The sequence below is a fragment of the Macrobrachium rosenbergii genome, chromosome 27 (assembly GCF_040412425.1).
Source record: "Macrobrachium rosenbergii isolate ZJJX-2024 chromosome 27, ASM4041242v1, whole genome shotgun sequence".
In the NCBI taxonomy this organism is placed as follows: Eukaryota; Metazoa; Arthropoda; class Malacostraca; order Decapoda; family Palaemonidae; genus Macrobrachium; species Macrobrachium rosenbergii.
In genome coordinates, this window is record NC_089767.1 from 17,396,137 (window position 1) to 17,412,731 (window position 16,595).

Sequence of the window (16,595 nt, forward strand, 5' to 3'; positions counted from 1 at the left end):
AACTATATCATTATTATAGCAATAGTTCTTATTGTTAGAGATGAGTTCATGATTTTCAATATGATAATTTAATTTTGCCTCAACATTTTCTTTTATCAGACGGGCATTTCGGTAAATTCCTATAATTTTGAGGACCACATTCTGAACTTAGAAAAAGTAACATGAGCTTCGTGCTTCATTAGAGTCGCTAAGAATTTATGTTTTGAGCCGTTCATTCTTCTTTGTTTATTAGCAGGTTTACTCAGGATCTTTCAGCAAAATCTTACGTAAGGTAGGCCATGTAATTAATAAGAAGTAATTTTATTTTGGGAGGGCTAGGGAGGTAACTTTCAGGGAAAAGGGACTCTGGTCTTAACAGAACATTAGCCGTTTCGGAGATCTTACCTTTACCCAAGGTTTACCTGTAATAATATATTGTAATATTTGTCAGGTGCTAAATCAACACAGCTAGAAAGTCATGTATATTTGTTATAGCGTCTTAATTGTTATGGCAAAATAGCATTTTGTTATACCGTTGTTGACGATATAGCAACATGATTCATCGTTATCATGTTCATTTGTGCCGGAAGGGGAAATTTAATGAAAAAGAATTTGAAGGCAGTGAACATTTCAATGATCGTACATGATTGTTATATCAAGGAAATTTGTAATGTCTGAATCCAAAAATACACGAAATCCTGCGACCATTAATGATCGTACTCCACCATTTTGTTTTAGAAACCAAATTTGCAGATAAAGTAGAGCCTGGTTAAAATTTTTAAAAAGTGTTTTAAAAGCAAAAAGTTCAAGTGAAACTGCAAAGAATTCTACTTGAATTTGCTGTTTTAACCCGATGAGAACAAACCTGCTTATTGTTGAATATACATACACACACACACATTTATATATATATATATATATATATATATATATATATATATATATATATATATATATACTATATATATATATATATATATATATATATATATGTGTGTGTACGCCGAAAGACTGGTTGTTCTTGACAAACAATTTTAAGGGTGTCTCAAGGAAGTAGTTTTGGTGATGAACAATTTTAGGATATCTCAAAAGGATGTAGTTTGTTCATGATGAACGATTTTAGTATGTCTCGAAGGACATAGTTTCGAATTCATCCACGGACTCGGCCAGCTAATAGCGCAAATTTGGGTTTTGCCTTGTAGGGTGTCGGTTGTTTGCAGGGAACTGAGTTGTTGGGTTTGTCTTGTCGGACATGGGTTCAAATTCACACATGGACTTGGCTGGATAACGGCGTGAATCTTAAGGTTTGGTTTGGGAAGCATCTTCCCGTTCCTGAAAATTTTGATTTTGCCTCGTAGGGCGTGGGTTTGTTCACAGGGAACTGGTTTGTTGGATTTGGTTTCCTTGTGATAAGGAATTTTTAGGGGAGTTCCGATACGTGTTAGGTTCGGGAACTCAGGGAGTGTTGTAACACTTGTGAAACAATGACAACTAAAAACAAAGGAAGTAGTATAAACCTTAGAAAAAGTGGTGGATACTGGCATAGAGGAGGTAAGTTTTACGTACAGATGCAAATTGGTGGTTTAGAAAACAGCCGTTTTAGAAGTACACTTCTATGTATGCTCATAAGAGTGATTTGGTAAGTTCGTCGTCGAGGGACGGATAAAGTACAAGTTACACTGAAGAATGAAGTAGTTTCTCCTATGTAGGGCCTTTTCCTCAATAACAAGTACAAAGCTTAATTCTATCATGCACAGGCATCGTTCACCTAAGATCATATGTATACTAAAATTCTTCACCTGACCTAACCTATCTCACCGTGACCAGAAGGGTCTATTTACTCAGCTCAATAAACATGGGTTTGTTGTCTGGCCCCGTGGTTTGACAGCTCAAGGTCGTTTGGTACACGCACCTGGTTCGAGAAGGACAACGGTGGCTTGGGGGAATTTCCCGGAATGACTGCGCTCTTAAGAAAACATATTACATTGTTAACAGCTTATTTATAGAGGAACCCAACTAGATGTGTTCTCTTAGGCTTTACAAAAATTAGACTGGGAACAATGTGAAGACCATGAGGTCACAGTGAACTTTAAGCAAAACAAAAGATTAACGCAAATAAAACACACAAAAATAAACCTTCTTCAATGAGAGAGGGAGAGGAGACCGGTGAGCGAAATTTTTTGGGCTAATGCTAAGTTCACACATTCACGTATCAAGGCACGCATGCGCGCGCCTGGCGGGTGGTGACGCATGCCCCACCGTGAAGGGCGAGGACGCCAACTGGATCGTGTCCGCGGGACGATGCGTGATGCATGCGTGTTATAGTGCGCGCCAAATGTAAGCACTGCGCCAAGGGTGACGTGGCGGCGAACAAGCGGCGAGCGCGGGGCAGAAGTAGTCGCATTGAGCACGTAACACTAGCGTCATTATACCGTATGTGTTGCGTTCTGTGTAACGAGTTACGCCAAACGTCACGTTATTTACGTACTGGGAGTTAAACTCGGCGCCATATAAAAGGCGGCGGCTGCACGACAGGCTAGGTCAATGCCGTGGCCTGCAGCGACAAGACATACTACCAGCGTTATGAAACAACATGGACAACGCAAGTGAAAAATCGTCAACTCATAACAAAAACAAACGCGTGCGCGGATGAGCCAGGAATTGTTGCACTGGTGTTGGTATGTGCACGTCATGTTGGGCTTGTAATGAAGTTGCTGCAAAACGCCCAGGGCGAAAAAAAAGGCGCCCAAAGGAGGGTGTGGCGTGTACCTGCAGAAAGGATGGAACAGGTCATTATGACAACCTGATGTTGAGGTTGCCGAAGCCCCAGAGCTGTACAAGAAATTTTACCCGGATTGACAGGACCTCTTCAATGGGAATTGTTAGACAGGTCACACACATTCAGAAGAAAGTGACATTCTGGAGGAAACCCATTGAACCAGGCCTACGTGTTGCTATTACCCTACATTTCATTTCGGTAGCATTATGCGAAGTTCTTTCTTCGCCTGTTTCGTTTGAAATTCTAATGCTAAGTTCACACATTCACGTATCAAGTCACGCATGCGCACGCACAGCCGGAATTTGTGAAACTTGCGCATACGCGAGAAAATAAGCCCCGCCCAACTGGATATGTGTCACGGGACGATGTGCGTGATGCATGCGTATTATAGTGCGCCGCAAATGTACGCACTGCGTAAGGGTGACGTGACGCTGACCAACAAGTGGCAGAAGTAGTGCGTGGCAGAGCACGTAACACCAACGTACGTATACCGTATGTGTTACGTTCTGCGTAACTGAGTCACGCAAACGTCACGTTGCCCCACGTACTGCGGGGGTTAAACCTCAGCTATATAAGGGCCGGCAGCTGCACATGTGAGGCTAGTCAATGCCGTAATACCACAGCGACAAGACATACTACCAACGTGCTGAAGCAACATGGACAACATAGCTGAAATGCGTCAACTTATAGTTATAGCAAGTAGTGATTGACCAGAAATGTTGCCACATGTCATTGAGTATGTGCACGTCATGTTACTGCTGGAGCTTGCAATGATTGCTGCAAAGCACATAGAGCAGAAAAAAAGGCGGCCAAGGATGGTGTGGGCGTGGCCGTACCTGCAGAAAAGGATGGAGCAAGGTCATTATGACATGTGTTCTGCACAATATGATCATAAGAAGAAATGCACGAAGACAAGAAGATCAGGAGCACCCTGTCACACATGCGGTCATCCCTGGTAGCTGGAGGAGTGACCCGTCCTTAGGAGCAGCCCTTCCAACCGTGACCGGCAACACTGCAACGAGGGATGCAAAGGAACAGCGTAACATGCTGAAGGAATACTTTTCATCGGCTGAAGGCTCCGTGCACTGGCAGGAGAACATGATTTAGTTACTCTCCTGCATACCTGATTGTTGTAATTACTTAAATGTCTGTTCCTGCATATATTTTGGACTTATTTAAAATTCAATAATGTATCAATTCAGGATTATTTTGCCCTGTGCATTTTTGTACTTCTGTTTGTTTTAGTTGATTTAATAAAAGATATTGCTCAAATCCATGATATATTACTCTCATCAATACTTGGTAATTGGGAAGAGGATAGAGCGGGACATGACTTTGCAAATGTATGTTTAATCAATATGAAACAAACAAACATATAAATAAAAGAAAGAAGATGTAGTTATTTTGCCCTTTTTAATAATTTCTTAACATGGAATCTATTCTGATATGATAATTCTATCATTTTTGAAAGTACCTTCTCTTAACATTGTTTCTATTCTGTTCCTGTATTTATTTTGGACTTATTTAAAAATCAATAATGTATCAATTCAGGATTATTTTGCCCTGTGCATTTGTGTACTTCCGTTTATTTTAGTTGATTTAATAAAAGATATTGCTCAAATCCATGATATATTACTCTCATCAATACTTGGTAATTGGGAAGAAGATAGAGCGGGACATGACCTGGAAGCGCGCCGCCTGTCCCTTTTATCCCAGGTCAAAGCGTTGCCACATCTCCGCGGTTGCGGGGGATGCGGCAGCGTTGCTGCGTCTACTCCCACGCCATTCTGACAGCCATGCAGTGCCCTGGGGCAGCGTGGGACCCCAGGTAAGGGCGTGGCAGCTACACGGTCAACCCGCGGGTGGCGCCACGCTGTGCGGGTCGGGCCACGCTACCTGACAGCTGACCTGGCCACCCACGCAGGGTTTTGAGCAGGTCGAAAGGTTCCTGCCCCCCGGCGCACGGCCAGGTGGTCAGTAACGGTCGCGCCGCATGCTGCCGCATTTACACAGTACTTACGGTACATTTACGTTGTATTTGCGTTGTGTTTACGTACTTTCTGGCTCCGCCCCGTTCGTGGCCGTGCGTGGGCATGCGTGCCTTGATACATGAATGTGTGAACTTAGCATAAGAAGATTCATACCAAGTGGTTTAATTCAGAGGGAAGACCAAGCAATCAGGGAAATCTTGAGAAGTTGGAACAGGATACAATGGGTGTTCTTATAAGACTACATACACACAGGATTTATGGAGATAGCTAATTAATTTTCGGGATCTGACCCGCTTTTAGCCAGTAATGCAATTACAAGGAGGTTGGTTAGGTATGCATCAAAGTCCTGGTGTCAGGTGATGCGAGTGTTGTATAAGCACGTGACTGTGAGGGTGCTCTGTGACTGGTTGCTGACCCTGACAGCTAAAGTAGAGTTTGGCAGAGAAGCTCAGAACTTATAGGTCTCTCTCCAAAATGCAAAGGAAGAAAGTAATGTACTGGTGGTGGGTGCTCATATGTCAAAATAAGTTAAGTACACTTTAGTTTAACCAGACCACTGAGCTGATTAACAGCTCTCCTAGGGCTGGCCTGAAGGATTAGACTTATTTTACGTGGCTAAGAACCAACTGGTTACCTAGCAACGGGACCTACAGCTTATTGTGGAATCCGAACCACATTATGCCAAAAAACGAATTTCTGTCACCAGAAATAAATTCCTCTAATTCTTCATTGGTCGTCCAGAGACTCGAACTCGGGTCTAGCACAATTTTCAGAGTAGTAATATATAGTTCCTTTTTCTATTGAATATGTGACTGTTCCTCAGCCTCAAAAGGATGAAGCTGTTCAGGGTGCAGATACGGTAATGAATCTCAAGTAAAGGTAGTATTTTGCAAAAATATCGCATGAAATAGCTTTTTGATACAATTCAAACGTGAGATCGTTCCACACTCTTACTGAGCTGACACTATTTTGGGTGATGATACGGTATTAGGCTGTAAAAACTTCGAAACAGAATATGAATGACATATATATAAGCAGTTTAGATAAGGCAACTGCTTCACATTCGTACTAAGCGAACACTTTGTACAAAAAAATTCTTGAATGCCGCAACTGCAACCATTATTCCAAGGAAAAAACTGTGATCATTTGGTGCAAATGGGCGCATGCTCTAATACGCCTTATTATGAAACCGATACTTGAGTCTTTTAAGTTCTTAATTCCTTTAATACAGAAGCTAATACACACAGAATCAGAATTTATCAGTTTGAGAAATAATATAGGACAAAGATAGAAAAGAGTATTTGATTCCTTTTAAACAAAATTTGGCAAGGTGTGCAGTCACACTCTCTTGATTCACTATTGCATCTCTGCTTCTGTGGCTAAATGCAGCCTTTTTTTTAGTGTTCGGTTTACTGAACGATGGAGAAGTTGGTTGTTTGTGTGAACAAGAACATAAGAACATATATAATTGCAGATGAGTAAATAAAATCATATGGAATTTAGTTTTACTCTGATGATTTTAGCATAACATAATGATCAGATAAGTTTTGGAGTAATGGAAAGGAATATAAAATTTAGGCCAAAGGCCAAGCGTTGAGACCTATGAGGTCATTCAGCGCTGAAAGGGAAAGTATACCTTGGTTTTACCAGACCACTGAGCTGATCAACAGCTCTCCTAGGGCTGGCCCGAAGGATTAGACTTATTTTACGTTGCTAAGAACCAATTGGTTACCTAGCAACGGGACCTACAGCTTATTGTGGAATCCGAACCACATTATAGCGAGAAATGAATTTCTATCACCAGAAATAAATTCCTCTAATTCTTCATTAGCCGGTCGGAGACTCGAACTCAGGCCCTGCAGAGTGCTATCCGAGAACGGTACCGACCAGTCCAACGAAGAACTAAAAGGGAAACTGAGAGTAAAAAGGCTTTAAATGTGTAACGAGAGGAAAACCTCCCTCGCAGTTGCACTATAATAGGAGAGAGTGGAAAGTAAGATGGAAGAAAGAAAATATGAATGGCGGTACAGCAAAAGGACTGAAAGGGGTTGCAGCTGGGGGCCGAAGGGACGCTACAAAGTACCTTTAGGAATGCTTACAGTGCACCACGTGAGGTGCACTGACGGCACTCCCCCTTACCGGGATCACATATGTTTCAAGATTCTCTTGTACAAGTGTAAGAACGATTGGGAGGATAGAAGAAAATTATAAAAGCTTTGCCGTCGAGATAAACTCATGAACGGAGCAGGAAAGTTTGCTTTTAATGTGACTCGGCTTTGTGACGATGCCCTTCACCCTTTGTTACGCAGTGTTTGAGGTAGCTTTGGACGATGTTAGGCAACAAGAAGGGGTTGATAAAGGCTGTCGCTACCGCTGTATTTATAGCTATCTTATTTGTCAATGTTTGTTATGATTTTGAAAATGTGTCTTTGAGGAATTACGTTTCATCGATAAACCACTCTGCTGTCAGCCAGTCAAGAAACGGAGAGAAGATGAGATTCAGACATTGTAAAGCTCTCTTTAGCCTCGAAAGTCCAGCATCTGAGGAGAAGATTGAATATATTTATTCGGAAAAGATTCTTCCCAATGAAACGGTTGGAAATGCATTTCATAAGGAGGACACAGACAGAGAGGAAGCAGTGAAAGGTATATACCGTAAAATCAACGACGTCTTGACGAAAATTCTGAAGTTGAAATATTCAGAACCAGAACATTTTTTTAGTGAAGACTACCAGCCTCTGGCTGAACTGTTACCCCGCGTTGCTGAATACGATTCATCCTCCGAGAATGAACGCGATTCGAAGGAAGAACAAAATCATTCCAGAGACGAAACTAAACGCAAAACTAACCAAAGGACAAAATATATTAAACAGAGAACCTCTTCCAGAATCGTCGAAGGGACGCTTCCTTTTGTTCCTTGTTCCATCAGAGACTATGAGGACAAACGCCAGGTCTTCACCTGCTTCCAAAAACGGATCGACGTCAAAGGCTCTCTCTCCATCCATTTCTTTGGGGACTCCAAGATACGATTTCTTCTACATCAATTTTTGAATGAAACTGACAACGTGTTCCACTTCGTCGCTATAGAGAAGGTGAGGTTAAATTAGCTTGTTAATATGTATAACATTTCACTTTCATTGTCCAGAAATTATTTTCCCATGGTATGATTAACCCTTTGGATAAGGTTCTAGCAACGGACGTTGCCACAGAAACCTTATGGTAAAATGAATGCTCTCCGGCATCTTGTTTCTAGTATAATAATAATAACATTAACAAGAAATAAGAGAAGTAAAGGTCATTATTTTACTCTTTAGTCCTCAGCCGTGTTTTCTTACTCAGCATATATCCCGAAGTCAGAAAAGGCTTCCGTTCACATTTTCATCCAAGCCCAGATAAGACGTGAGGGTAGGAGACAGAAAGGGCATCCGTCGATAAAACATCTGCTAAAACCAAAAATGAAATGAGCCATTCAGGATAGAAGTGGTGACAGGAGGCTCATTAAAAACAGCGACGGCAATTAGGAATTAAGCTATGAAGAAGAAAGAGTTAATTTCATATTATTTCTATGAATTGCATATAGAATTGAATAAAGAATTTAGGCCAAAGGCCAAGCATTGGGGCCTATGAGGTTATTCAGCACTGAAACGGAAATTGGCAGTAAAAGATTTGAAAGGTGTAATAGGAGGAAAACCTCGCAGTTGCACTATGAATCAATTGTTAGGAGAGGGTGGAAAGTAAGATGGAAGAAAGAGATTATGAGAGGAGGTACAGTAAAAGAAACGAAAGGGGTTGCAGCTGGGGGCCGAAGGGACGCTACCAAGAACCTTTAGTAATGCCTACAGTGCACCGCACGAGGTGCACTGAGGGCCCTACCCCCCAACGGGGTATATTATTTCTATGCATTCATGTTATGTGAAATTGGTCCAAGAATCCTAGACGACGCACAGAAATTATTTATTGCCAAGCTTAAGGTGAAAATAGGGCTATTTGGCATTATATCTAAGGAGCGGAGACGAGGCAAAAGAAACAGTGAGTCACAGAAAATGTGCAGCAAGAAAGGTAGCAGAATGAGCGTAAGTAAGGGGCTCTAATTGTCTATGAAAGTTAAGGTGGAGTTTATATGAAGATTGTTGATCTCACTCTCCTTTAACGAAGTAAATCTTGGAGTTTGAGTGTAATGTAACAAAGAAGGTTTAAGCTCTTGATATGACCTGATTGTATAGTTTATGTGAGTAATAAGAATGAAAAGACGAAAAATATGGAGACACGAATTAGAAGTGGTAAAATGGTTGGCGTAAGTGAAAGGATAGATCAGTGTGAGATGGATTAGTTATGTGAAGAGAACGGACGAAGTTAAACGGGCGAAAATAATCTATATAATAAATGTGTTACGAAAGAGAAGAGGGGAAAACTTAGAAACAGGTGGATAAATGATGTGAGGGGGTTACTGGAAGGGAAGGGGTTCAACAATATTTAGGTAGTGCAAGATTATGGGCATGGCAGAGGGCAAGGGTATCATTTGTACAGGAGGGTTGGACATGCTGTTGATTAGATTTCTGTGTAGGTGTATGAAGTGACAATTTAGCAGTTAATGAATGACTGATTATAAAATTTAGGTCTTGAAGACCAAGCGCCGGAACGCATGAAGGTGAAATATTTAAATTAATGATATGATTGATAATGAATAGGTGAATGATGATATACTAGTAAAATTCAATGTTCAAGTTCTAGCAGTTAAGGTATGCATGTAGCAGTGGCTGTTATAGTCTTTTTTTTTTTTTTTGATCCACACACTGTTAAGGGGAAATGTCTTTCATATGTAATGTATATATGAAAGAAACAAGAGCCGTAAGGAGTAACAAACAAAGTGAAGTTTAGGATCTTCTCCTTTCCTTAGACATTACAGGATAAAGGTCAAATAAAAAAAATTTTTACTCAGTAACTCAGGTAAGATCTTACTGATTTTTCAGCGTTTCTAACAAATGCAGTTCTCTGTCTTCCAGAATATAGCTCGTCCTTGGGCTGAGGTTAAAGGTCACCCAAAGGCGGGTAGCAAGTGGTTAGATTTTGAAGTTGTTACTCCAGCTTTGCCGCGCCTGCGAATAACATTAAGGTAAGCATACTGTCTCTTTCAGAACGTTAAATTCTTTGTGGATTTTTGTTTGATATCATAACGGTATTTATCACAGTCATTTATCGAAAAGATTATCTAAAATAGAATTCTATAATATATCGAGTGACCTGATAGCAGACCTCGTATTCAGTTCCATTATTGCTTGTGAATTCCATATTTTAAATAGAATAATGCTGCTTTTATCATGTTGCAGTTTTCGTACATTTAAGGATTCGCCGAATTTGCGAAGAGACCTTCCCGAAATTCAGCAGCTGAAGAAGTGGGCCAATCTGGAGGAGACGCCGCCGGACCTTCTGATCCTTGGTAAGACAAACTGACTTGCCTTTTTACTACAGGATTTCTGTAACAGTTTTTAAATTCTTAAATGATACACTGGCTAGAATTTTTGTGCTTTTGAGCTTTGGATGAATCGTACGAACTTTTTTCAGTGCTACACTGGCAGATTGATCTTTGCTTTCAGCTTTCCATATTAATCTTCATAGAGCGCCTAATGTCTTTATATATAATATATTGTTGCTTGCAAACCTTTCTATAACATGATAAAAGCATCATTACTGTGTGTTCCACATAAGGAATTCAGAAACAATAATGGGACTGAACAAAAGGTATGACATCAGGAGGAAGCAATACAAGCCACTCGATGCATTACAGAATTCTAGTTCTGATGTTTGTTTCAAAAAACGATTATGATGTTTTTCGCCATTCTCTTTAAGTGTCCGCCTCCCTGAATAGTTGTAAGACTAGATAACAAGAAACGAGGTACTTTTTTAAACGTGAAAAGGTTTTTCGTCATTTATATTTGTTCCCAAATACGTTTGATTGATGCATCAAGATATAAAAAAAACATTAATAAACATAGCAAAGGTACTCTTTTTAACCTATTCAAGTGTTTATTTTAACAAAACACTTTCTGCCAAGGTCACAAAAGACGAACAACTCCCATGAAGTTCTCCCCAGAGATACTGAGTGACAATAGACTCACTGGCAACTGAGATTGTCCATTCTATTTATACTTATATTTCTTCCAGGTTTTCCTTGATTTATTCGTCATCCCTCTGAATAAAATATGTTCGAAAGATCTGTGTCATTCCCTGAGCAATACGTCCATGGGTCATATTGAATGTAATTCAGAGTAAAATAGTGGCATTCTGATAAAGCAATATAAAAGAAATAAACGTAATATTACTGCAGCGAAGATTCAAGATAGCCTCAGGTCAGCTCAGAGGAACATATGAAAAAAATGTTCTCACTGATGGAATGATAATATATACCCCTACATTCAAATCCCACTCAAATACTGAACGCTCTAACTAAATCCATTGAAGACTTAGTTACTAGATAAATGGCCCCGGTATGCTTACCTAAGTGTTATTTGCAGTCTTGGCAAGGCTGGAATAACAACTTCGAAATCTGTCCACTTGTAATCCGTCATTAGGCTACTTTTAGCTTCACTCCATGGCCGTGTTATATTCTGGAAAATAAAGAACTGCTTATAATATGAATATTGAAAACGCAATGAGACCTTACATGAGTTATTTAGTAGAAAAATATTACCTTGCCGTTAGTTCTATAGCGCCTTGAGGAAGAGAGAAAACCTTGAAAGGTTGGGTACCTTTATTATTCCTAATGGCTCCTGTTTTTCATACATACAATATGTAAGAAAACGGTTCCTCTTAACAGTGGGTGGATCAAGAGAAAAACAATACCATAGCCACTGCCACATACCACTTGAACTAATGAATCATGGAGGTCCTTGTGCAGTTTACACAATAAGTGTCACTTCATGCACCAACACAGAATTTTCTCAACCTCCCTGTACAAGCGAAGCCATTCACCTCTATTTTAAGTTTTTTCCTCTCCAGTACCTCTTTCACGGCATTCATTCACCTGCTTCTAGGTTCTCCTCTGCTAATTCTTTATTCTTTGTACCACTTCTGCTGTTTTCCATTTTTTCACCTATTCAGTTCTTCTGATGCCACATATCCTTTACAAACAATTCTCATCGACAGCCTCAAACTTCTTTCTTTCATTTGCATTTAACATCCGCTCTTCACTTCCAAAGGAGGGGTGGTTAAAAAATCCCTTCATAAAATCTACACACTTTGTTGCCTTTCTTGCTAACCTAAACTGTCAAAGGTAAACTGTAAATGACTGACTTAAAATATATTTTCACTTGCTTAATACAATCTAATTATATTTACCATTGCATAAATGTAAGTCATCCAGATTCTGATTAAATTCAAAATTTTCGAGTATTCACATGATAACTGCGATGAAGTTGTCCTGATCAACATGCTGTTAAACACAAAAGTTTCAAATGATTTTCCAGAAACATAAATATAATACAAATTCACCTATCTGTAGTGAATATACCGTCAAATATCCTATAAAGGCACGCACAGGTGGTATCATAAATATTTCTATTATGATAAATAAAAGTAGATCGTTATTAACATCTTAAACAGTTTTATCAAGTAGACTGACTTGCTCCCTCATTCCAGTATTTGGATATAGATGCACACCAAAATGCATAATTAAAGAATATGGTCCATAAAATCAGAAAACATACTCAAGTAGAGTACATATTTATCAGCAAAAATAAACAAGTAATAAATGCGCCGAAGTTTCTTCGGCGCAATCGAGTTTTCTGTACAAAGCCACAGAAAATAGATCTATCTTTCGGTGGTCTCGGTATAATGCTGTATGAGCCGTGGCCCATAAAACTCTAAACCGGCTTTGGTGGCCTGTGTTGTTGCGTTGCGAGACGGACGATTATGGCTAACTTTAACCTTACATAAAGTAAAAACTACTGAGGCTAGAGGGCTGCAATTTGGTATGTTTGATGATTTGAAGGTGGATGATCAACATACCAATTTGAAGCCCTCTAGCCTCAGTAGTTCTTAAGATCTGAGGGCGGAGAGAAGAAGTGCGGACAGAAAAAGTGCGGACGGACAGACAAAGCCATCTCAGTAGTTTTCTGTTACAGAAAACTAAAAGGAGGTTTAATACTTATTAATCCAGTAATAATATGTTTACCTTACATTTGTGCTATATATCATTTGCATGCACCACCTGAGATTCAAGGTTTAAATTAATAAGCTAAGAGCGCATAAATACCATAGAAACTACCAAAAAATGTAAATAGATACCATCTATTGACTTAGGAAATACTCTATCCATAGCACATGATTGGTGAATGACAGCTTTTGTTTATTCAGAATAAACAAGACGTCACGAGCAAGAACTAAATAGCGAGGTTATTCAATAGCCTTCATTTCACTGGCTATTTATTATTATTTATTACTATTATTTTTTTTTTTTTTTTTTTGGTCGATCACAGTCATCCTATTTGACTGGGTGGGGTTCCGGGCTGCATCCTGCATCCTTAGGAGTCCATCACTTTTCTCACTATGTGCGTTGTTTCTAGTAGCACACTTTTCTGCATGAGTCCTGGAACTACTTATTATCATTATTTTTATTATGAAGGCTTCCATTTTACCACAAGGTTTCAGTCAAGCAAAGTTCGTTACTGGAACCTTGTTCAAAGGATAAAGCGTGAATTATGTAAACAATTCTTGAAGAATAAAAATGAAATATTTTTTATAATAAAGATGTAATTTAACCTCACCTCAGATACAGTAACGAAATGAAACACGTCGTCGTTTTGTTCCAAGAAACGGTGGAGAGGCAATCGTATCTTGGAGTCCCCAAAGAAATGGATGGAGAGAGAGCCTTTGATGTCGATCCGTTTTTGGAAGCAAGTGAAGACCTGGCGTTTGTCCTCATAGTCTCTGATGGAACAGGGAACGAAAGGAAGCGTCCCTTCGACGATTCTGGAAGAGGTTCTCTGTTTAACATATTTTGTCCTTTGGTTAGTTTTGCGTTTAGGACGAAGCATGCTAACATTTCTACTGAGTAAATGGCATGCTGGTCAAATTTTAATTTTTCTTATAAATTATTATAGTAACGAAATAATATTTTAACTTTCACTATTTTCATGGAAAATTCCAGTTTTAACTCCGATTCTAGCAACTAGAAAGAGCTGGAAATTTTGTCCTTTAAGACTGAGTTTATTAACTTCCAAAATACGCCTGTCGAGGAATAAGCTTTTTTATTTATCATAATAAAATTACTGTATTCTTCATTTTTAGAAATGATATTTCTACTGTAAGACTCGATACCTTTTCTACAATCTTTTAAGGGATCGCTTCTTAAATAATCTTTGGCCACCGAAAGCTGCAGTGCTATGTCAGTTATGCGATCACTGATAGCGATTCCCTTCATCTGCAATGGAACGGAATAGAAAATAAAATTTACGACAAAGGCCAAGCGGTGAGACCTTTGAGGCCATTTAGCACTGAAAGGGCAACTGAGAGTAAAAAGGTTTTAAAGGTGGACCAAGAGGACAACCTCGCAGTTGCACTGTGAAACAGTTGTTAGGAGAAAGTGGAAAGTCAAACGGAAGAAAGAGAATATGAACGGAGGAGCAGCAAAAAGATTGAAATGGGATGCAGATAGGGGCCGAAGGGACGCTGCGAAGAACGAAAATGACAGAGTCTTTCCCCTATACTGACCTTCCACTGGTTTCCATAAACATTTACATAAGAGCTTTTCTTGATCTACTTCTGCTGAATATGTCAGTGAAGTGACTCGTCATATCCCAAGAAATATTTAGTGAAAAGAGAAAAATACTTATATTAGTGTTCGTAAGTTCGTATAAACCACAAAGCTATTTTCGCAAAAGAATTTTGCTTCGAATGACATTGCTTATATTACCTGTTAAATTTCTAATCTATTTTCGCCGATGACTGTCTTCTAATTACTTTCATTTACCTATCTCTAGTTCGTGATCTTCAAGGAAAACTCAAGTAAATCTGCTGTTTGCAAGCAAACTAAATAAAAGAAATAACAACTGAGTTTATTTCACAAACAGATCGCTGAGGAAATGAAAATTGGTTACACTTCTGGCTACACTCTCAGATATGGGAAACGAAAACCATTTCAAGTCATTTATTTCCAGAACTGCTTCCATCGTAACCAGAAGCGAAAGGGTTCCTAATCAGCGGGCTTTATCGTCATCAAATTCGTTTACAGACGGCAAGATCTGGAGCAGCTAATATGCCATTAGACTTTAGCTGACAATTTTTAGTGGTCTAAAATCTAGACTGAACAATTGCTATCATTTACATCCTAGTTTAGACCATCCGATGATCAAATATAAACTTCTTTTTCAGATTATACTGCCTGGGTCCTTACCTTGTATAACCATGACGGAACCTTCCCAGAGAGACACAGACACACCAATGACATTTTGGCGATTTTGTTGGAACTACACGCAAAAGTAGTTCCCCTTCTGGATAAGGTACTAGACTCCATTCCCTACTGGAGCACTTAAGCTCCAAATTATATCATTTATGCATAACATCTATCATGGGAAACAACGTGAATGCCTTCGTAAGGTGAACTGACAATTTTGAAAATTGCTTGAGATGATACAGGGCATTGTTGGACCCCAAAAATATCCGAAAAATCCATTGTAATGAGGTCGTTGAGACTGAACGTGAGCTTCGAAAGATGAGTCTTCATGCACATCGAATGCTGGTGTCATGCAATGAATATACGAAATACTTCAGACAGTTCCAAGAAAATATAAAAAGAGCCATAGGAAACCATCAACCTCCGCCAAAGATGATCAGCCTATCCCCTGTAATGAATTTGGTCTCCAGTTCGATCTTTTCCCATTTCTTCTTTTAAATCACATAGAGCAAACCTTCAAGCAAACAGGGAATCAAAGAAACAAACCGAATGGAGGCTGTGAATAAAATTTTTCGAAAATGAAATGAACTCCAACAGCCAGAGAAAATTACAAAGAAAAGGACTGAAAATAATGAGAGGAGACGAGGTCTCATAAAAGAAATTTCTCAAATATCCTTTTTGTGGAGTTTGAAATAAAAGAGCTCTCTCTCTCTCTCTCTCTCTCTCTCTCTCTCTCTCTCTCTCTATATATATATATATATATATATATATATATATATATATATATATATATATATATATATATATATATATATATATATATATATATATATATATATTAATATCAAATTACTTGTGTATCGAAACCACTTAAGACCATCAACCTACCAATTCACTGAGGAAATAATATGTAAGTCAGTCATTGAATAAACATCCGTTTCGTCCATGAGAGATGGATATGGCAACAAACCAGGTGGCGTGCCGTAAGGTTAATATGGCTCACTCTAGGCTCTCTCTCTCTCTCTCTCTCTCTCTCTCTCTCTCTCTCTTAAAGTTATCTTGGCTTTTGTTCGTCTCTTATGCCATCTTTTTACTTTTACTTAATCAAAACTTTTTCTCGTTCATTTTCTTCTCTCTCTCTCTCTCTCTCTCTCTCTCTCTCTCTCTCTCTCTCTCTCTCTCTCTCTCTCTCTCTCTTGATTTTCTCTTATCTGAGTTGCCAATGCATTATAATATTTTTATGTTCGTCTGCTTCTTGAAAGTTTTATGCAAAACATGATAACAAAGGTAGGAATCGCGACTTACAGATCAGGATCTGGATATTTCAGCCAGTTGGGATAATGAAGACTTTCAGAGCATGAATAGTACAAATATAAATATCTCTTGTATCTTTTATATTCTTTAATCTAACACGCAATATTTAGAACGATTTTCTCTTTTAGTTCATTTTCGTTCC